The following is a 21,328-nucleotide window of genomic DNA, read 5'->3' as shown; positions in this document are numbered from 1 at the left end:
TTGCAATGGACAACACTGGGCCTGACACTGCCAGTCGTGCTGCGGGGTCCGTTGTCAGCCTGTGCGTCGGACGGGGCAGATGGAGAACCCTTGGTTATTCAAACGCCAGGATGGCGGGGCAGCGGTTATTTGGGCTGTTTCCAGAGCCTCTCTCCCCGGCTGTGATAGCATCCAGGGCACGCCAGCCCGCCCATGGCCGCCGTGCCTCCACGCCCCGGCCCGGCTCCCGCGCGGCCCCGCTCTGGGCGCTTCCCCGCGGCCGGCGGTGTGGGAGCGCGGGACGTCAGTGTGAGGGGGCCGGTCCTGGGAAGGGCAGGGCGCCCGCGTCCCGTCCCTCCCCGCCCCTCGCCGCGGCTCCCTCCCTCCGGCTGGGGGCGGCCGGGTCGGCCCTCGCCGGGATCCCATTCCTCCTCCCTCGGTGCATGGTCGCGGCGGGAGCGGAGGAGGGTGAGCCCGGCGGGGCGCGGGCCGGAGGCGGCGGCGAGAGCGGAGCCCCAGCGCGGAGAAGCCGCCTCTGCCCGGCAGCGGTGAGGCAGCGGCACCGCTGAAGTTGTGCGGGGATGGGAGGACGGGAGGGAGGAGTGGGACCGCTGGCTGCGCTTCCATTCATTGCACGAGCGGCGGCCGGGCTGCTGCTGCTTCTCCTGGGCCAGGGCTGTAGCCTTAGGGACAGGCCGGGGACAGGCACAGCGCGGAGGTGGCGGCAGGGACGGGGCTGTGCCGCCGGAGAGAGCCAGCCGGCGCTCGCCGGGGCAGCGGTGGAGCGGGTCGGCACCCGGGCGCCTTCCCCGCCGGGAGCGCGACGGGGACCCAGAGCGGGACCCGGCGAGGCGCCCGCGGCCGCCAGGCTGCCTCCTTCCGTCGCTCCCCCCTTCCCCGCTCCCTCCCTCCCGCGCGGCGGTCCTGCCGGGCGGCCGCTCCCGGCTCTCTCCGGCCAGCGGGCGGGGGTCCGCGACGCCTGGCTGCGCTCCGCGCACACGTCCGGCACGGCGGGGCGGCCGCGCTCCCTGCGCGCCGTAAGGAGCGGGGCGGGGCCGCGGGGGCGCCGCCCGTCGGGGGGCCCCGCTCGGCTTCGTGAGGGACGGGTAGCGGGAGGCGGGCTGCCCCTGGCCGCCTCTGGCCCGGGCACCTGCAGCCTCTCCCCGGGGCACGGGAGCTTCTTGACTTTCCGCGAGCTGCCTCTGGGAGCGACGGTTCAAAGCTCACCTGGGAGCCTTCACATCGCTGACGAGTTCTTCATACCCGTCGTGTTTCTGGGACCAGTTTTTGAGAGAGGGATGTGTGTGTCTGTGTGTATGTGTGTGTGTATTTTAGTTTTTAGGGCCCTTCAGGGAAGGGCAGGCAGCACAGGTTACCAGTGCACTTTTTTTGGTAGTTTAGGTGTTGCTCCAAAGGCACTCAGTAACACCTGTGAGATTGGATCCTATAATTCAGAAGTTGTGGGTGCACTGGAGCAACATCAAGTAAAACAGCATGGGCTGGCAGTGCCGTGTCCAGACAAGTGCACACGCTGCCAGTACCTGGTGGCAGAGCAGCAATGTTGCACCATCATAGTAAGTTTACACCAAGCCAGAACTAAGCAGACGAGACGCTGCGAATGTGTGCATCCTAATGAGAGATGTATTAGTAGGAATAAATGAGCACAATTACAGAGCTCCAGCTGACCTCATCCAGAAGAGAATATTATATATGTTAATAACAAGGTTTGGCTTTCTTAGGGAAACATTTTCTTGGCACCGTTAAAGATCCCTTAATGAAGATGTCTCCTTGGTCCCAGTCCTGCAGTGGGTTCTGACTGCTCAAGCTCATACCTGCAAGGGGCCCTATTGTTTCCATTGGGTTTGCTTTGGTCACAGGAACCTTATGTCCTTATAGTAATTCATAGAGACCTAAATTTATGCTGTGCACGAAGAGTGGCTAACTGGGAAATGTCAGTGACATTACATTTTATTTTTTCTGAATCAAACATACTACAAAAATATAAACCAAATTAATCTCTGGGATCTTCTTGAGTATTTTATCCACGTTCATGCATTGTTACGTCAGGGTATAGGCCGACTGTTAAGATAGTTGTTAATGACAGGGTTTTATCTCAGACACAGTTTCATGGAACCCTTGCTCAGTTTTTCATTCAATATGCTAGTTGCAGCTACTCCAGCTTTAATCACATCACTTCACAGGATTTCTCCCTCTGAGTCATGCAGTGGGTTTAATCAGTGTGGAGGAAATTGCCCACTTTATCTTTTTTTTAGTTAATCGTCTGTTTTTATTAAGCATTCTGGGAAATGTTTGCGTGATGATGTACCCACACATCAGGCAAGTAGTAGTAGTGTGTCATTTTCTTTTACGACTGTAAATCCCTGGGAATGGATGCAACATTGCTGTGTAAGAATGTTACAGTTATTTTTATTACTTACTTAATCAAAGCATTGTTCCACCACATCTTCTAAGACACTCTTGGTTGTGCTGGGCTGGTAAGTTAGGATCAGAAGTACGGCTGGCAAAGACTGAAAGGAAGCCAGTAATTGCCATGATCCTTTTTCGTGTTCTAGCTTGTAGCTGTGAAGATTGCTTGTGGTATTCTGTAATACAGTAGGACAATGACTTATTAACTACTATGTGTTGTTGCATCAGCAGGATCTGACGGGGCTGCGACTGTTTAGTTGGCAACCAGACAAGAAACCTGGTGTTTTATTTTGCATATGGTGTAGACATTGCTGTTTCAAGCATAATTACATGAAAAGGAGGATTCATTATTTTCCTGAGTGTTTTGGAGAACAGAATTATTATTCATCAAAATTGATCTTTCCAGAAGATTCTACTCTGTTAGACATTGAGTACCCATTGGAGGGCTCCCCAGTAAAAGAGAAGTGGTGGTTGCAAAGCAGGGGACGTGTTGAACACCGGATGGCAGCTCCTAGCTAATATAAGATTTCTGCAAATCAGAAGGAAAAAAAAATCAGGCAACAAAACAGTTTCTAGGAATTTTACCCTCAGCATCTTAAACACAGCTTGTTACATGACAAAGAGGAAAGAGTGTCTCCACATAGAAATAGCCCTGGTGAAGCTGCTGTTTGCCTCAGAGGTGTTTGTTAAAGCTTGAAGTGGGAGGGTGAGGATGCCTGCCCTGCTGTCCCTAACTGTCCTCACCTCCTACACATGTGTGCTCGTGTGTTCGTGCCCAGGCAGAAGCGCACACAGCTCCTCTTGTTGGCTGACCCTTCACACCATCCAGCCTGTGGGGAGGAGAGCAGTGCTCAGCTTCCAACTGCTGGTAGCAATAAGAGAAACTGTTTTATGTCCCCATTCCTTCCCTGTGAACACAGGCTTTCTGTGTCTTCCTTTGTCTTGCTTTCCTCTGTGTTTTCAGTGCCTCCCTTCCCTCTCAAGGGTTCCCATTTCTCTGCTTTCTGCCTACATGATAAATAATTTTGGGGTGTCAGCATTTTGAACTCATTTGGGAACAAGGAAAGAGGTGGCAAGTTGCTGGAAGGTGTTACTGATTCTCAGAGCCCTTTGTCGATGGAAAGACAATTGCTGATGTGATTGTAGTTGACAAGTCTGTTAAAATAATGCCAAAGACTTTTCCCTTCTGGCTTTTCAGCTTTCCCTTCTGGCTTTTTAGCTTTCTTGAAAACTGACAGGATTCTCCTGAGCTGTGATGCCTAAAATCTGCCCTGGGAAGGTGGAACTAACAGGATGCATTCTTCCAAAATCACTGTCCTACATATGGATGAATTGGAATAAAGCTGAATGTAAAATGTGGGCATTTGTAAAGCCCAGTTTAAAAAAAAATAGTATTGTTATCCCTTGCCATTTTAAAATTGCTCAGGAGTTGTGGCCAGATACTGTGAAAGCTGTCTAAACAAGTACTGTTTTACTGTCTTGTAAATAAAGTGATGTTTTCATGTTATACTGCTGACAGAAGGTGATGCATTTTGGAAAAAAAATCCAGATCTGAGGTCTTAATTTCTCTTTAATTTGTCTTTGTTTCTCTTTACAACTCTAGCAGGTGAGACATTAACCATGAATAAGTGTTTCAACATCAGTTAATCAGAGAGTAATCAATTTTCCTAGACGTATTTTCCTAAAAGACATTTTTTGTGGTAGGTAATTCCAAAGAAAACTAAATGCACGGTGGAAAACTAAATTATAAACTTGCTACAATGGCAAACACTGACAGCAAATGTACCCAATCTGTGTGAATGAGTTGGGAATGTATCTGAAATTCTGAACTGTGGCAATACATTGGACTTACAGTATGGACACTTATAGTATGTATCCATGACTGAGTATAAATAAATCACAGCAAAAGATATTTAGAGACTGTTGTGCTGTTCACATAATCAATAGGTTCCAGTTTCTGATTCACTAGCGTAATTAAAAAAAAAAAAAAAAAAAGCAGCATGGTCTTTTGCTAAAGATTAATTTCTCCAGTTCTCATTGTCTTCTAGTTCTGTCTTTTTCAGCTCAGAGCTCTATAGTTAAGTTAGATGTGGGTTCTTCAAAGGAGAATCCAGAATATTTGATACACTGATGCATGAGAGGAATGCTGCAGCAATTTATTCTAAAATATTTCTTTTTTTGGTTTAGATGTTGTTGGTTGGGGTTTCTTTATGGCTTTCTCTGAAGTCCATGGTGAAAACACAGGAAGTTAATGATAAACCATGAGAATTAAATACTATGAAAAGAGCAAAAAATGTCTTGAAGGAAGCATAGTTTTGTGTTGCAGCCACTGAGACTACTGTAATGAACCCAGACACGCAAGGAAGGCTTATTTTAGCTGATTTTTTTTTACCTTTAACATCTTCTAGTGCCCAGAAACAATCAATGAAGCAATATTGCTGAAGCAGCTGTACAGTCTCCTTTGTCATTGGTGTTACTGCTGTATTTCAGACTTCTTTGTCTTAATACTTAATGTCATCTTAAAGATGGTGAAGGTATTTTTGGACTGATGTGTTCTTTGTGGTATCTTACATCTTACTGATGAGTATGTTTTGGATTTTACGTATACACACAGTAGTAGCTTTAGAGTTGACTAAGTGATCTTCATGCTTGCTGACACCTGACATTGCATACATTATATGCCTTTCTTGTACATAATTTCTGAAATTCAGCAGTATCAATGCTGTCATTCCATTCCAGATCAATAGCATAAAATAATAGATAGATCAATAGATAAAATAATATACTATGCCTTAATAGTACAACCAATAATTTACCTTACAGTTTGACTGTAGCTTGTCAGCCTTTTCATCCCTTCTGATCCCAATTAAGTTTTTCTGTAAGGGTGCTTTAGAAGAAAATCCTGTGAGTTTAATGCTAATAGAAATGGTCAATATTGTGATTATAGCAATTAGAACCAGAGCCTGGTCTGAATTGAATGTTGCATTACTTTATTAAAAGCCATACAGTTTTAAAATCTGTTTTATTTGAGCAGTGTGACTTCTCAGGGTGGTTGAGACTTTGGTTAGCCGTGGCAGGACTTTCTTTGTTCAGCTTTCAGTGATAATCCCTTAAACCTTTCTGTTTGGAAAGAATTACCTGTGATGTGGGAAGATAAATTCAGTCTCTGTATTTATTTGATCTTCTGCTGAGATTGCAGATAGGGTGCCAGTTGGTGCCATCTGTGTTTATAGATTTTGCAATAGGATTCACTGGGAGATTATCTGAAAGCCAAATCAGTTTACATAGGTCAGTGAATTGCAGCTTGCAAGGCTTTTGTCTGGGATCTCTGTAAACAAGTTTTTCAGACTTTTCATTGAACTTTCATTTGTCTAAACCTGAAGTGTGTGGTGGTGATAATACACCAGTATTATATGTTGGTAGGTACATTTGTCTTTAATGGTTATGTACTCTTGTTTTGTCTCTTAGCATATGCATATTACCTCGATACATCATCTCTGAACAGTAAGTGTGTGGAGGGAAGGTTGTGCCAAAAATACTTTCGTATAAAGGGGTGAGGTTTTTTATTTAGTGTTTAATAATGGTTTTATAAGTCATATATGTATATACAGTGTTGTAAATATAGTTACTGTTCCTGCTGTTAAAGTACCTGTAGAAGAGAAGGTGCTGCAGATAAGAGCACATATTCTGTCAGGTATTAGGAGTTTACTGATGTTCTGGTTTCAGCTGAGTTAGTTATTTTCCTTCATAATAGCTGATATAGTCCTATGTTTTGGATTTAGTATGAGACTGATGTTGATAGCACAGTGATGTTTTTGTTGCTGCTGAGCTGTAGTCACAACAAGTCAAGGACTTTTCAGCTTCTCATGCTCTGGTAGCAAGTAGACTGGGATGAACAAGAAGCTGGAAGGAAATGCAGCCATGATAGCTGACCACAACTGGCTCCAGGGGTGTTTCACACCAAGTCCTATGGTGTGAAACCAGCATTATGCTTAGCAATAAAGCTGGGCGAAGAAGAATGGGATTGCAGTGATGATGTTTGTCTTCCCAAGTCACTTTTAGCTGTGATGGAGCCCTTCTCCACTGGTGATTGATGAACACTGACCTGCCCATGTGAAGCATTAATTCAGTTCCCTGTTTTGCTTTGCTTAAGTGCATAGCTTTTGCTTTACCTATTAAAGTGTCATGAGTTTTATCATTTTCCCTTTTCTGATTCTCTTCCCTATCCCCATGAGGGAGACTGAGTGACAGTCATGACAGCTAAAGCAATATTTGTACAAAGTACCTCAACAGAGTTCTTTTGTGCAAAGAATGGCAGCATCTTTTTGCAGAACTGTTTAGTACTGATGAATAATACATACTGAAATATGCTTGAAATATAAATATGCTTGAAATAAAAATATTGGAGAATATCTTGTGCAAATACTCTAGTTCTTGCAGCCTGCTATGAAACTTCTTTCAGAAAATAAGGCAGTAGGTATTCATGGTCATCATGAAAACTTTGGCAATTCTAACTCTATTTCAGAATAGCTTGATAAAACTTGAATGTCATTCTGCACAGGCAGGTCTGAGTAATTTAAGTTTACAAGAACATTTTAAATGTAAGTTCTAGTTTTAATATTGTAATGTATTATTTTATTTTGCATGTGGGAAATAGTAGCATATATTTTAATTTTATATTCAGTCGTATTTGTGGATAAGTTTCTGTGCTCTTAGAAAGTCATTTTAAGTTCAACACAAGTGGTGGGATGAATACGGCATAATAGTAAAAGCTTCATGCATTCCTACATCTCATTGCTCTCTCTGTCTCTGTGCATTGATTTTTCTCCAGCTAGTTTTTATCTGGTATGGTTTCCCTTTAAGGAATTAACAAACATCTTAATTTTTCTCTGTTTTGGGGCTTTTAAAGGTACTGATAGACATGCTACATGACAGGTGGCGTATAAGATATTACGCAGACTGCCCAGCTGATTGCACTGCTGAGATGGTAGGTCATTTAGAAGAGGTATCCACTTTGCAGGAATGTAGATGAGGTTTGTGTTGCGTACACATGTTTATTCAATCATTAGTCATGATCATGACTGCATAAAATCAGTGCAATTACCTTTGACCAATCTTTACATCTAAATGGCCCAGACCGCATTCCGTGATAGCCCTGGCAGCTTGAATTTGAGCTTGCCTTTTATCGCAGCTGGAGTACAGAAATATCCAGCCTTTCTTGAGCTTGGTTACTGCAAGAATGGTACATGTTAATGTGAAAGACTGAAAGTCCTGTCTAAAACAGAGCCTTAGGAATAGTCTAATTTTTTGGTGTTTGACTAGTCTGTACCAACAGTTTACCTTGTTTTTCTGTTGCTCACTGCATGCATTGCACAGTAGGTAAAAAATCCTTAAGAGAGCATCGGGGCTGTCTCACATACTCATGTGCTTTGTACTCTGTGTAGTGTGACTCCGCTTCCCAACCAGATTTAAAGAAGGCCCAGGCAAGGTCAGAGAATAGAAGTCCACATTTTCAGCAAAGTGTCTCCAGCTCTTGACTGGTGGTCCCTCATTCTTTCCACTGGCTGCTTCGAACTGGGCAAGGAAAAGGTGTCAATAAATAATTTATTTATGAGCAGGTTGTAACTTCTTATTTTCCAGAGTGGTCAATCCTGTAGCTCCCTTTAACCTTCCCCCCCCCCCCCCCCCCCCGCTTTTTTATTTTGTTGTTGTTAAATCATTGGGAGGAAGAGATTCCACCTGATGTCCCAAGAAGATCATACAAAGATAGGACCAGAAGAGACCTTATGGCATTGTCTGCCCCATTCTTCTGCCTCAGATTAGGATCATCTGTATCTGTCATCTGTGACTTGTTCTAAGGAACTCAGTGGTCTCCCTTATATCGTCATGACATGTTAAAATTTTCTTTGTGTGTTATCCAATTAATTCTTTTCCTGTAGTAATTTAATACCACAGTTGCTCATTCTACATTTGTCTAGGACAAAGTAAGTAATTATTTTTTGTGTATTATGGTTTCTAAGCTATAATAGCCTGCTTTTTTTCACTTCACAGGCACTGAGTTTTGTACACTGGTTATTTTTGTTGCTTTTCTTTGGGTTACCTTTCATTACTTCACATCTGTTTTGTTTGTCCAGTTAAGAATATATTTGGTTTGAGGCTCTAATGATGTAGAATAAATCAGAATGGGATCCTCCTCTTACTTAGTGACATGATGAGGATCTTCTTTTCAGCACTGTGACTCTCTTCAGCAGTTAAATTGGTGAGGAGAAGAGACATCTGGGATGTGATGATACTTTTGTAAAAACATGAATGGCATGGTGAGGGGCTTAGGGATAAGTTGTTCATTTTCTCTCCCAGTACAAGAACTAATGAGCATGAAAATTAAACTAGCAGGTGTTGGGTTTGGAATAGCAGAAAGAGGAATTTTGTAATGCACATATATTAAATTGTGTAACTCCACAGGATGTTGTGGATACTGAAAATTTATATCAATTAGAAGTGAAACTGGACAAAATTAATGTAAAAAAGAGTCTGTAAGGGATTATTAAATACATAAGCACAACCTCTGGCTTTGAAAGTCCCTGAGCTGCAAATTATTGGAGACAAGCGTATTTGGGGAAAGTATGACTAAATGATTACACTATTCTCATGCTCTTCCCCAGATATCCGCTTTTGGCTGCTCTTGGAGACAGAGGTACTGCATAGACGATTTGACCTGGCATGATTTTAGATTTGTTCTTTTTAATTGTAAAAACTTAAGATGCATTTTTCTATGAGTTAACAGCTCAGGGTAGCATCTGCAACCCTTGTACTTTTTAGACCAAAAGCCTCCAATCCATTTTCCGTGTAATTTAAGACAGAAGAACTTTCTTAATAGAACACAAAGATTATCATGAACATTTGTCTCCTGCCAGTTGGCGTCAACTGCAAATTATGTTTCATTTCAGTCATGCTAAACTGCCAGATGAGATAATACATATTGTCTCATTTAGGCAATCTAAGCAGCTATGTCTGTAATCCTAACTTGGCTTTTCTGAATTATTTTCTCCTACATGTGTGTGAAATTGTATTTAATGTGAAAGTTTTTTGGTTTTTTGCCCATCTCCCTTCTAGTGTAAATACATTTTAACTGCTTACATGAACACATGCTACATGAGATTCCCTGCAGAGTTAGAGAAAAGACTGAAAGCCTTTATGTCTCTGATGGGGACAGATGAGTATAGAGGGAGGAGGATGCTTTGTTCTTTACCATACAGATGCTGATTTACTGATTTACTTGATTTAGGTTGTTGATTCAGTGATATATCTTTAAGGCATTTGTAAGCTAATCAAAACCCATAGCCACATGATGCAAATGTCTCATGTAAATATAACTTTTCATCCCCAGTTTTAATGTTAACCTTATACTAGTAGGTCTTCTGCTCTGTCAGATGTTGCTCATCTCTCTGTGACTCTGACAATACCTAAACAGATATTGTTTTTACTTTTTCAGTTGATGTGAAGTCAGCTTGAATGCAGCATCCTGCACTCAGGCAAACTTGACAGAAATGTGCTTGTGTCTTTGCTTGCTTGGGCATTAATTTGTATTGCATAGTGGTCATACAAAATGGTGATGTACCAAATGGTTATCTGGCATTTATGAAGACACAGCCATATGTTGCACGTTTCTTTACTTTTCTGTTGTGTATTAATATGTTTAACACATTTTGGCTGGGTTTTCTGAAGTGAGTGTGGGGGTTAAATTAATAGTGTTTTCCCTCAGACTATATCTGTAGGCTGCTTCATGTTTTAGCACACAAATGTTTCCTCTATTCTTGTAATATCAAGTAAACAATTTTACGTTCCTCCTCTCAGTGGTTTGGGGCATGAGGAAAAGCAATTTTGCCAGGAGGTTCAAAGCCTGTGCAGGATCATAGTGGCAGTGAGGGTGTTTTGTGCCAGTTATTAGGTTGTTCTGTGTTACTGGTGGTTGATTTCCTAGATTTATCCTGTGCTACTGCAGTGGAGTCTGAGTTGAAGAGAAGAGGATCATGTAGATATTAGGAATTTCCTTCCTGAGCCTGTGTAGTCTGTAGCTGCATGTGCTGTTGAGGTAAATTGATCATACTTTTACTCCGTACACTTTGCTTCACTTACCAAAGTGGGCTTTACTTGAAGTGTGTGGCTTTGGAGGTGGGAAGGAAAAGGCAACATTTTGGTTTGTGTAGGTGAAACTGCTGAAGTTTGTTGTAAATAACTGTGAGTGCTCTTGTGTTATTGTTGGGATATTTGTATATAGTAAATACTTTGATCTCTACATACTGAGTGAACATTAATTAATGTTAGTAAAGTTGTTTTCTGACTGCTTTAAGAATAGACTTTAGGAAACCCTAGAAAGATTCTTTTGTTCAAATATCATCATTTAATACTTGCAGATATTTGAACTGATGATGTATTTGCATATAGCAAATAGAATTCTCTTCTCTGAAGGATTATTAAAGCTGTGCCAAATTCAGTTAGTCACAGTCAACAGCATCACAGCTGGTATTTTGGAACTGATAAAAGTAACTATTCTTTTTAGGCAGTAAAGTTTTCCAGCTCTTCTGTTGGACTAAAACACCTCTCCTGTATGGACAGAGAAAGATTCAGCTGTCTTTAACTGATTATACTTACAAGTGTGCCAGCTAACATGAAGCTACTGTTTAGATATCTGTCTTTTAGCTGAAGAATAGTGCAAGGTTCTTTCCCAGAAATTCGGGGAATGTATCAGAGAGACTCACACTTCAAATGTGATCTGTGAAAACAGTAAACAAAAAAAAAAAAAATCTTTGTAATGTTTTTGTCCATTTAGTCTTTTGCTATTGAGTTATGCTGAAAAAAAATAAAAAACTGTCATTGTATCTAGGTAACGATCATGATTGATTGTTCGTTGACCTCAGATATTGACTGAGTAATTTTTTTTCTTTCAGTGAGGATGAAAAGTTCATATTTCAGTCAAACAAACCAAATAATATGGGAAAGAGATCTCTCTCTTTCCAATGCGCCTTCCTTTACTGGAAGGACTGAACAAAAACTGATCAGTATCAGTGCTATTATTGCTCTTTTGTGTTCTTCTCTGTCAGATAATATGAAATGCTATTTAGAAGCATTGGTTAATTCAAATCTAGTAGCAATAGTACATCAGACTGGTGTCTTTCTGGCCTGAGGCATCAGCTGAAGAGAGCAGTTCATGTGTAGCCATCTTTGCAAAAGTGAAATATACTCCACATTCTCTCCGAAGCCTTCAGCTGTTACAACTCATAGGAAGAAGTTGGCCTGATAGCTGAAGAATGAGCACTTAGAGTCCCAGTGTATGGTGAAGTGGTTTGCAGTCTGGGAGGGAAACACAATTATCTGCTACTTACTTTTTGTGGGCTGACTTAGACCATTATGTGTCCTTCCTCAGTCAAATTCTCAGAAATACAAAGTTTCTTTTTTAGAAAGCAGAGGCTTGTTTTTAAGTTTATTTCCTGTGGTTTTTCTGCATAGCCTCAGAAGCTCGGATGACTATGTATCTTCTTACTTAAAGAGGAAGCAGGTATGGTCAAAACATTTGTTTTTCCTAAAGGAACTGTAATTGGTACGAATAACAAAAATGCACTACATGAAATAGGAACAAACAAGCATCAATAGGGCTTAATATACAGAGATGTCTTGAAGAGTCCTGTGCATGGGGCACTGTAGTCATAAAAAGAGAAGGCAGGAGCTTCAAGTGACAGTGCAAGGGGTCCCTCTTTGTGAGCTTCCTTGCTCAGGACAGGGAGCATTCTGTTGTCTTTGGATAGCCACAGGCATCTTGATTTTGCTTGAGAGAAGCAAAGAGTGTATCTCTTTAATTTGCATTTTGATGGTAGAAATAGTGTTTGTTCTGGTCTTGCAGTGAAGCTGGTGTCCTGCTTAAGGAATAATAAATAGGTCCACCAACCTCTTCTGTCTGCTGCTTAAAAATAGCAGTTTGATAGTCTCTCTGCTGTATGCCACTCTTCTTGTTTTGCATATAACTAAATTAATTATTTGATTCTGATGAGTTATATGTCCTCATTGCTCTGAATTTAACTAGTTTGAATTGTGTTTTTCTGTTGTTTTAAAATGTGCATGCCATTAATGGTTTAATAATGTAGTATAGTCTTTGTCTATGAACCGAGAGAGGAATGAACATTGCTGCTCAGCATTGTCCTTAGTGAGTAGAGGCTGGTTTAAGCTTTGAATCTTAATTTCTCCATGCATAATTTATTTTAGTAGTTTTTATTTGTGTGTTTGTATTTTCATTTGACTGAGATAAAGATTTAAAGCACAAAACTATATATGGTTATAGTCAGCATAAAACTGTCTAGGCTGCAGAAGCTTGATTTTTTTTTTCTGCTTTTTTTCCTCCTTTTTTCTTTGAAGTTCACATGCCTTCACAGTGGAATAAATGATTCAGTAGTTGGTCCGTCCCCCTGGATTATGGATCTGTTGAGAGCCAAGTTTTTTAATGGCTCCTATGTGATCTATCTTATTTTGAAGATAGGGTACGTTTGTTTTTTGGAAAGGGCAGACATACCTAACCTGTTAGCCAGTTGGAGGAGAAGCAGCTGTTGAATGAAAAATTTCATATTTCTTCTTCTGTAATTTAACATGATCAGGAAGTAGTTGGTTTTCCTTTTCCTTTGCATGTAGGTTTAATTTGCATTGTAGGCTGGCAGCACATCATCCATACCCACTTTTGTGGTTGCTGACTGTGGCTCAGAGACCTTTGTAGTTCTGAGGGCTTTTGCACCTTGAAGTTTTAAAAAGTAAATGAAGCAGTCAACAGAAGACTTTGTTTTTCCTATTTGCATTGGATTATTGGGGAGTTCAAGCCTCTGAAGAGGCCTGTAGCTATTCCTGCATCCTCAAATGCCACTGGGATAGCTGGTGCTGAGTCTGGCAGTGGTGGTAGTTCTTGATGCTGGTAACCATTTGGTGAATGTCTCTCTCTCCTTTTCCAGCCATATGTAAGTGATCTGAGCATTGCCTTGGGTGGGTGAGTTGCTTCATCACTAATATGTGTGACTTTCTGGAGGGAGTGTGTGGTCCAAGAGACCTCACAGATTTACTGAACATGGCCCACACTGTAGTTATGTCTGTTATTTATTACATCCTTTCAGAAACAGAAGATAAACTAGTTTCCCTAATGACTATGTTTTTTCATGTGCTTAAATGAGCTTCTGCCTGTTGAGGGGAGATATTTTGGCTCCCTTTCACTTATTTTTCTGTGTACTAATGTTTTTGTGCAGTTCAGCTGGAAGATTCACCACCTACGCATTGGTTTATTCCAGCACAAGATAGATAGCTGTTTAAATATGTGAATAGTTAAATTTTTAAACATGTGTACTGTCTGGAAAATATTATAAAAGCAAATGGCTGTGTGTTGCAGTTTTCATGATGTTTAATATTTATAATAATGTGATTGTTTTTTATATTGGTAACTTTTGAGATATATTTTGAGCCTCACAAAAAAACGCAGTCTTAATTTTGATTGAGTGGACATGTGAAAAAAGTAGTGTTTGACCACAATTGGCATGCAGAACAACTAGTACATGATTTTCCAGGACAGAAATCTCTGAAAAAAATATCATCAGATATAGAAATCATAGTATCATCCTCATTCAGCATCAAACATCCCAGTTTAAGTAAGAGGAAGAACTTGATTGAGTTTTTTCTTGAAATATTTTATTTAATAATACGCAGTTGTGCATTTTAAACTAAAAAGAAAATGGGTCTGAGAAACCTGAAAACTATTAAAGAACTAGGAAAATCTGTAAGATCTGAGTTTGAGGTAGTAATGAAGAAATAATAGTTCCAATTGTATGCCAAAATATTCTAGGGACAAACAAAGGGGGCGAGAGAAAAATTGTTTCTTTCCTGTTTTATAAACACTTCTTTGTCCATTTACATTTACATTTGTTTGAATTGCAGGCATTTCAAGGTACATGTTATGAAAAGTTGTTGATGGATTCACAGGAATTAAGAAGAAGGTGTCAAAAGGATCAAAGGGTTGGTGGGAAGATTTATGAGGGAAACAAAACTACTCTTAATAGCCTTTTTGAACAGTGGTGAAATTAGGTCAAAGAAGCAAGGTGATAATGAAATGAAGAAAATGTTAGCTATGTGTCAGTGTTATGTTTTGTATTGAAATAATTTTCTCTGGAACTGTTTCCCATCAAATACCAAAAATTGCATTAGTCAGATACAATAAAATTAAATGGGTTACTTTGTTCAGAAAGCAGTGCTGCAATGAGCAGTCTTGCATTGACCTAGACTGAGCAGACTGTCTATTCCCTACCTCCAATTTCTGAGAACCATTTGTGGGGTTTTTGCTGTTTTTAGATGAACTTTAGCTTCATTAGTGCTAAAGTTTATTAGTTTTTGAACTTGTGTTAGAAGTTGTAATGGAAATATTTGCCAAATATTGATGTTAATATGCAGAATCTACATGGTGATACTTAGATGTGTAGGTTTATAGTTAACCCCTTTCATTTTCCATGTCTGGGAAACTTTCATGTGTGATGATGTCAAATGGTTCATGTAATCAGTCACTGGAAATTTTAAGTGTAACCAATAGGCAATGAACTAGATCAAACAAAACAAAGGAATATGACCTCTGTTCTAAAAAACAGGGAAGCAGAATTTTTTGAACAAAAGGAATAACTGAGGTATTTCCATTCCTCTTCCAAAACCTCATAACTATATCTCTTCTTATGAATTAATGAGTACTGCTCATAATTTACTTCTCAGTGAACAACTGCATCTGTAGTCATACAGTCTTCTGGTGTTTCCTTAAGAGGTGGGTTGGCACACTGCCAGGAAGTGTGGTTCATTAAATTAATTATCCCTGGTAAATACAGATTTTGAAGTCATGAGGCACTCGCTCATTTCATAATTTGAGGAAGCTTTCTGTGATTCTGTCTGCTTACATTTATAGTTTGTGCATTTATGGCTGATGCTTTAGAAAGATAAATGTTGCCCAAAAAATTAACACAATCAAAAGATAGTAAAAGCAAAGTTAGCTCATCCCTTTTTACAGTCACTTTATTCATTGCATTGTTGAACTATTAGGCTTTTTAGTTGCATGAATGGTTTGAGTGGATTGACTTTTAAAGTAGCAACCAATTCCTCAACTTGTCCATTTTCTGGCATGACTGCTGTTGAGAAAAAGTGCTTCTAAGAAACCTCAGTATTCTGGAACATAACTGAGGGGCATTGTTTTGCAATAGGAAAACATGTATATTATGAGTTGGTCTTTCACTATAGCTAGGGATTTCTTTAACATGAAAATTTAAAGCACGATCCATGGACTAACAGTTTTATTCTGAAACAGAATGCAATAATATCTTTGCTTTCCTCTCTTAACAGATAATGCAAAATTAGATGTTAAGTTGGACTTCATTTTGATAGGACCAGAATAGCAGAAAATTAAGTGGTGTCAGTTTCTTTATAAATTTCAAGTATTGATTTTTGTATTGAAATAATGTCTGTTAAATGGAACATCTGTCTTGTTTCAGCAGAAATGAAGATAATTGCTTCAAAAAAGTGCATCTTCACTTCAGTATCTTGAATTTTTTTATCTCCTACTCCTGTCAGTTCCTCAGAGTCTGTATTTATTATTCTTTGAGACAAGTAATGAAGTTGTGTTAAGCATTTGAGAAAGAAATGGGTGCAGATAAGAGTGAAAGGAGAGAGATTTACTTAAGAGATCTGTTGCTGTTTGGGTTTTTTTTTTTGTTTTGTTGTGTTTGGGGTTTTTTAATGTTTCGTTTGGGGGCTTTTGGGTTGTATTTTTTTTGTTCGTTCGGGCTTTTTTTTTGTTTCAGCTTTTTGGGGTGTTTGGTTGGGAGTTTTTTGTTTGTTTTGGGGGGTTGTTTGTTTGTTTGGGTTTCTTGTGGTTGATCTGACTTTGGTAGAAGAAGAATGTTCTGAGCAGCTTTGGAGAGGGTGTCCAGTACTGGGAGGTTGTCTTGAGGTACCAAGTGAACAGGGCATATTTTTCAGCCAATTACAAAAGCCTAATTATATTAATTTAACTTATTTCTTTCTTTCTTTCTTTCTTTATTTATTTAATATAGTATTGAATAATTCCAATTCTTACAACATGGTAAGACTGTATAACAGATAATCCATGAACTGCCTGAGATACACTTTCAGATGTTTTCAGGAGAACTGTAGTTGTGAACTGTATATGTTAAATAACACTAATAGCATTCTATCTACTTATCTTTCTCTTCAGGAGAAATTAGTGTTTAATGTTGTCTGGAACTGTATGGAATTGTAAGGAGGCCCATAATGCATTGTTGAGCTCCTGTTGATGAGAGTTTTGGGTATTTTTAAAGTTACCTCAGAAGCTGACAGACACTTATGAGATGTAATCTTCCTTTCCTTTATAAAACTCTGCTTACTGACACTTGAGGAAAATACCAGCATCAATTATAACATGAACTGGTGCTGAAAATTTTAATAACTAGGAATAACTGTAGACAGCTTTAGCTATATATTTGCGTTTCAGGTTTAGGTGGATCTGTTGATCTAAAACTGAAAAAAATTACTTTTCTGTAAAGTGATGAAAGACAGATGACCCATTTGGCAGTGATGGTGTTGCAGTACCACAGAGATCTGACTGAAATTTGGAGGTACTATGAAGGAGAAAAGGAGGTGAATTGAAATGTATGGCTTCCACCCATCAAAATTATACATGGTATATCTGCTCAGCATCACATAGATGAGAAAAAATTAGTTCTGCATGTGCAGAGATGGAAATTGTGGGCTGGAAATTTAATTAAAAACCCAAAGCCAGCATAGCTGATGTTGTCACAATTAAAGCCCTTTTCCAATAGTAAGTGCTCCATGCCCATTTTCAATTGTCTTAAAATTCTGAAAGAACATCCATTTTTTTGTTTGTCTCAATTATTTCAGAGCATACATTTGCTGGAGAGCTTGTGGGTCCCAAAGTCTGGTCTTTAGGGGTTGTATGCAGCTACACAGTAGATTCTTCATTTTAAGAGCTTTGCAGAGTATGTCTTTTCATCATGATGCAACTCAAAATGTTTCCCAGTGCCACCTATTAAGCTTCAGATGTCTGTTCATTTCTAAGATACACAGTATATCTGTATTAAATCTGAATTTACAAAAATAGTAATTTTTTGCATTAATCATTTGTGGTTTAAATTATTAGGGGAGGATAATAATCAGTGTTATCAAAACTTAGTCTCCCACCAATTTCACCTCACAGGTGACTTCAGTTTTTGGATACTGAGCAGTCACTTACAAATCTTTAGAAGTCAAAACTCTGCCCCTTGAGTTTGATTGTCCTGATCACTGTGCTCAGGACTGTTGAGCATTTTCTGTAAGAAGCAAATTGAACAGCACATTACAGTCTGGGCATTAGTATGAATGGCACAACTGTAAATGAGAGAGCAAAATCAACAAGATATTTATAATTAGTGTTGTTCAGTATTTGGAACAGACACTGTAGCACTTATCACAAATCTGTAACAAAACAGGCTCCAGTCCAATAACTACAGCCATAAACAGAATCCATTAAAATCACCAAGGCCAAAGAAAGGGCATTCAGAAAATCTGGAAAAGCTGAGCAGTAAGTTCTCTGTTCTATTAATGCTATTTACATCTCCATCATCTTCACCTTTCCCACCAATTTATTATTATATTTTCTTCTGGAGAAGTTTCAGAGGCTAGAATATGACATAAGTGTTCTGTCTCTGTTAGATTACATGTGATGACTTAATGTTGTACAATGGACTTACGGGCTGTATCTGTGTTTTGTTATGGACTGCTGGAGAGAAGAGCTGAATGTACAGATGTGTGAGTGACTGTGCTGTCAGCCCTGAACAGTCAGAGTGCCCTTGCTGCCTGAGAAGGTAAGGGCAGATTGATGGTAGGAGGCAGTGATACACTATGTATTCACTGGGCCCCATCACTGGTAGTTTCAGTCCTGACTTTCTGCATCAAGTTGTAGTAGGCGGCAATATTTTGCTCCTCGAGCAGTGGGTACTGCCTTGAAAACCATGCTCTCCTTCCTTCGGGGAAATGGTGCTGGGTGGACTGGGTAGAAATGCTGGAAAAGGCTGGCTGTGTATATGACATTGGGTTGTCTTTGGTGGGATTGAATTAACAGGCAATTGAATAAGTGTATAAAACTAATGCTGACTGTTACAGGTTCGTGGTAAATTCATCTGATGAAAATTTCTAGGTTGTTTTTAATGTGAAGTGACCAGTTGATGGATAAAGATGTGTAATAGACTTAGGTGAAGTATTTAACCTTTCAACAGCCATTTTTGCTCACAAAGTTAACCAAAGGAAAATCAAAGTATCAGCTTTGACCTGGCTAACTGACAGGTGCCTAATGTAACTGTAAATATGGAGTTGTTCTTGTTTAGCTGGAATTGCAGATAAGCTGCTGTCTCTTCACTCTTCATTTTATTGGTGACAAAAATCACATTACCCATGTGAGCCTCTGGAGAGTCACAAAACCAGAGCTTGCAAGGCCCTAAAGGACCCCTGTGGTCAGGCAGCTTGACTTTCAGGGCAGTGGAGGCATTATATATTTCTGGATTAATTCTTGTTCAATCTGCAACATGAAAAGAGCATTTAAAAATCACCAGTGATGGAAAAAGTCAGTGCTTTCCATGCCAATAACATACGGCAGATAGTGGAATGACAAATAATAGAAAGAGATGGTAATGTGGACAGGTTGGAAATTCTGAAGTCGAAGTCATCCTGATGAGAAATATGAATAACTCCATTGACATGTCATGCGGAAATGTGGCAACTCTGAAAAGAGGATCACAGCAGATAATCAGCTCAACATAAGTTGTCAACATAGAGGGAAGATCCAAGGATAAGAGGAAGGACCTGTCACAATTCCAGACAATAAAAATGAGGTGCTCTGCCTACGAGTAAAGTTTGTATCATTTATTTGGAACTGGTACAATTGCTACTGGAATAACCTGCTAATGTCTGTGTATCATGAGATACATCATAACATGATGTTGACTGTTACCAGAGAAAAGCCATAAAAATCTATAGTAGACTGAGATAGGCTGGAATTAAGAAAGTTAAGGTCAATGCTAGAATCAAGATTACAATTTCCCTCCCCCATAGGTTTTTCCACCCTTGAAAATAAACTGAAGTTCAATGCTGAATTATTTCAGGGAAGTCATATGGCTTGAGTTATTAGCAGTTCTCCCTTTCTAGTTTGGTGAGGTATGAATCTGTTTAATAGAATGATAGACTACTTTGAGTTGGAAGTTACTTTTAATAGTCCAACCTCCCTACAATGGGCAGGGACATCTTCAACTAGATCAGGTTGCTCAGGGGTTCATCCAACCTGATATTAAATGCTTCCCAGAGTGGGGAACCTATCATGTCTCGGGGCAGCCTGCTTCAGTGTTCCACTACCCTCACTGTAAAAGCACTCTTCCTTATATCTAATCTGAATTTGCCCTTTTTTAGTTTAAAGCCATTGTCACTTGTCCTGTTACTACATGCCCCTGTAAAAGTCCCTCTCTAGTTTTCTAGGCCCCCTTTAAATACTGGAAGACGCTATAAAGTGGAGCACCCTGGGGCCTTTTCATCTCCTGGCTGAAAAACCCCAATCTCTCACCTGTCGTCACAGGAGAGGTGCTCCAGCCCTCTCATCATTTTTGTGGCCTCCTCTGGAATTGCTCCAACAGTTCCATGTCATTCTTCTGCCCAACAGTTCCATGTCATTCCTCTGCTAAGGGAAGGGAAGTTCTGGGAAGTTCCAGGAAGAAAGTTGAAGGGAAGGGAAGGGAAGGGAAGGGAAGGGAAGGGAAGGGAAGGGAAGGGAAGGGAAGGGAAGAATTAATTTGACTCTTCTCCCTAGCTTTTCCTCTCCATAATAAACTCCTATTACAGGTCTTGCAGATAAAACCTTTCAGGCCTATACTTTTAATTAGTTGTCATGTGGCCAGCATACTATTTCCCTACTACATACAGTGTTCAGTTTTCAGTAACTACAGGAAAAATTTGAAGCAGTCTTGAAGTTAGTCCAAATTTCAAAACCCTCCACAAATGGGCTGGCTTTAATTCAAATGAATGCATATGAATATGTATTCGTGCGTGTGTGCATCTGTCATCTGTGTCTCTAGTAAGCAAAACTCCACAGATGTTTAGTTACCTGCATTAGTAACTTGGAGTATTTTCAATGTTTTGAAAAAAAAAACAAACGAAAAACCAAACACCTCACAACACTTCTCTGACAACATGAAATAAAATTAAATCCCACTGTACTTCAGAAAAAATTCTGTTAAATCCAAGAGTTCAGTCAATAAACATTAGCCCCTTACATCAAATGTAGCTTATAAATGATTAAGCTTTAAAAATCCCACCCCACTCTAGTAGGTCAGATAAAATCTGCTGCTTCTTAATTGGCAAAATATTTCACCAGTCTGACTAATCACTTAAGAGATGTTAACCCCTTGATACCATTTGTGTTTAAAGATTAACATTTACTGTGTTCAGAAAGAATAACCCAGTTACTTAAAAAACCCCTATTTGCGGCTCATTTCCTTTGATCTGAAAATACATACAATAGCTACTAGCCAACAACAACTCTACACAGAAGTAACTTTTTTTGAGGTTTACATTAATTACAAATAGGAACCTGATGGTCTGAATTCTATTTCTATTCTTTATGATCCAAGAAACTAATTTAAACTAATTTTCTCAATTAAAATCTTTACAATCATACCTAACAAAAAAATCCCTGAAAAAAATCACCTGCTCAAACATGTGAACTCCACTGCTGAACAAATCTCATTTTCTCAACAAGAAAAAAGCAGAGGCTTTTCTTATATTTCTTCAAGAGAGGAATACCAATTCTAGAAAGCTAAACTTAAAAAAATTT

The 21,328-nt window shown here is 39.7% G+C and overlaps 1 protein-coding gene across 3 annotated transcripts in view; it reads left to right on the top strand.

Moving 5' to 3' along the window:
• The first annotated feature begins 381 nt into the window (after nt 1-381).
• LHFPL2 (LHFPL tetraspan subfamily member 2) overlaps nt 382-21,328 on the top strand; it is a 119,834-nt gene continuing 98,887 nt past the window's right edge. For 2 of the 3 annotated variants that reach the window (XM_041470892.1, XM_041470890.1), the window contains exon 1: nt 382-527. The gene's annotated coding sequence lies outside the window, so the exon portion shown is untranslated. Of the gene's footprint in view, nt 528-15,113; nt 15,233-21,328 lie in introns of those variants that run through there. The other variant, XM_041470891.1, reaches the window with a different exon arrangement.

Source organism: Pyrgilauda ruficollis, unplaced genomic scaffold (assembly GCF_017590135.1).
Source record: "Pyrgilauda ruficollis isolate IOZ18807 unplaced genomic scaffold, ASM1759013v1 scaffold25, whole genome shotgun sequence".
Classification (NCBI taxonomy): domain Eukaryota; kingdom Metazoa; phylum Chordata; class Aves; order Passeriformes; family Passeridae; genus Pyrgilauda; species Pyrgilauda ruficollis.
Note: the sequence above shows the minus strand (reverse complement) of the source record. Positions and strands in the feature narration are given on the sequence as shown.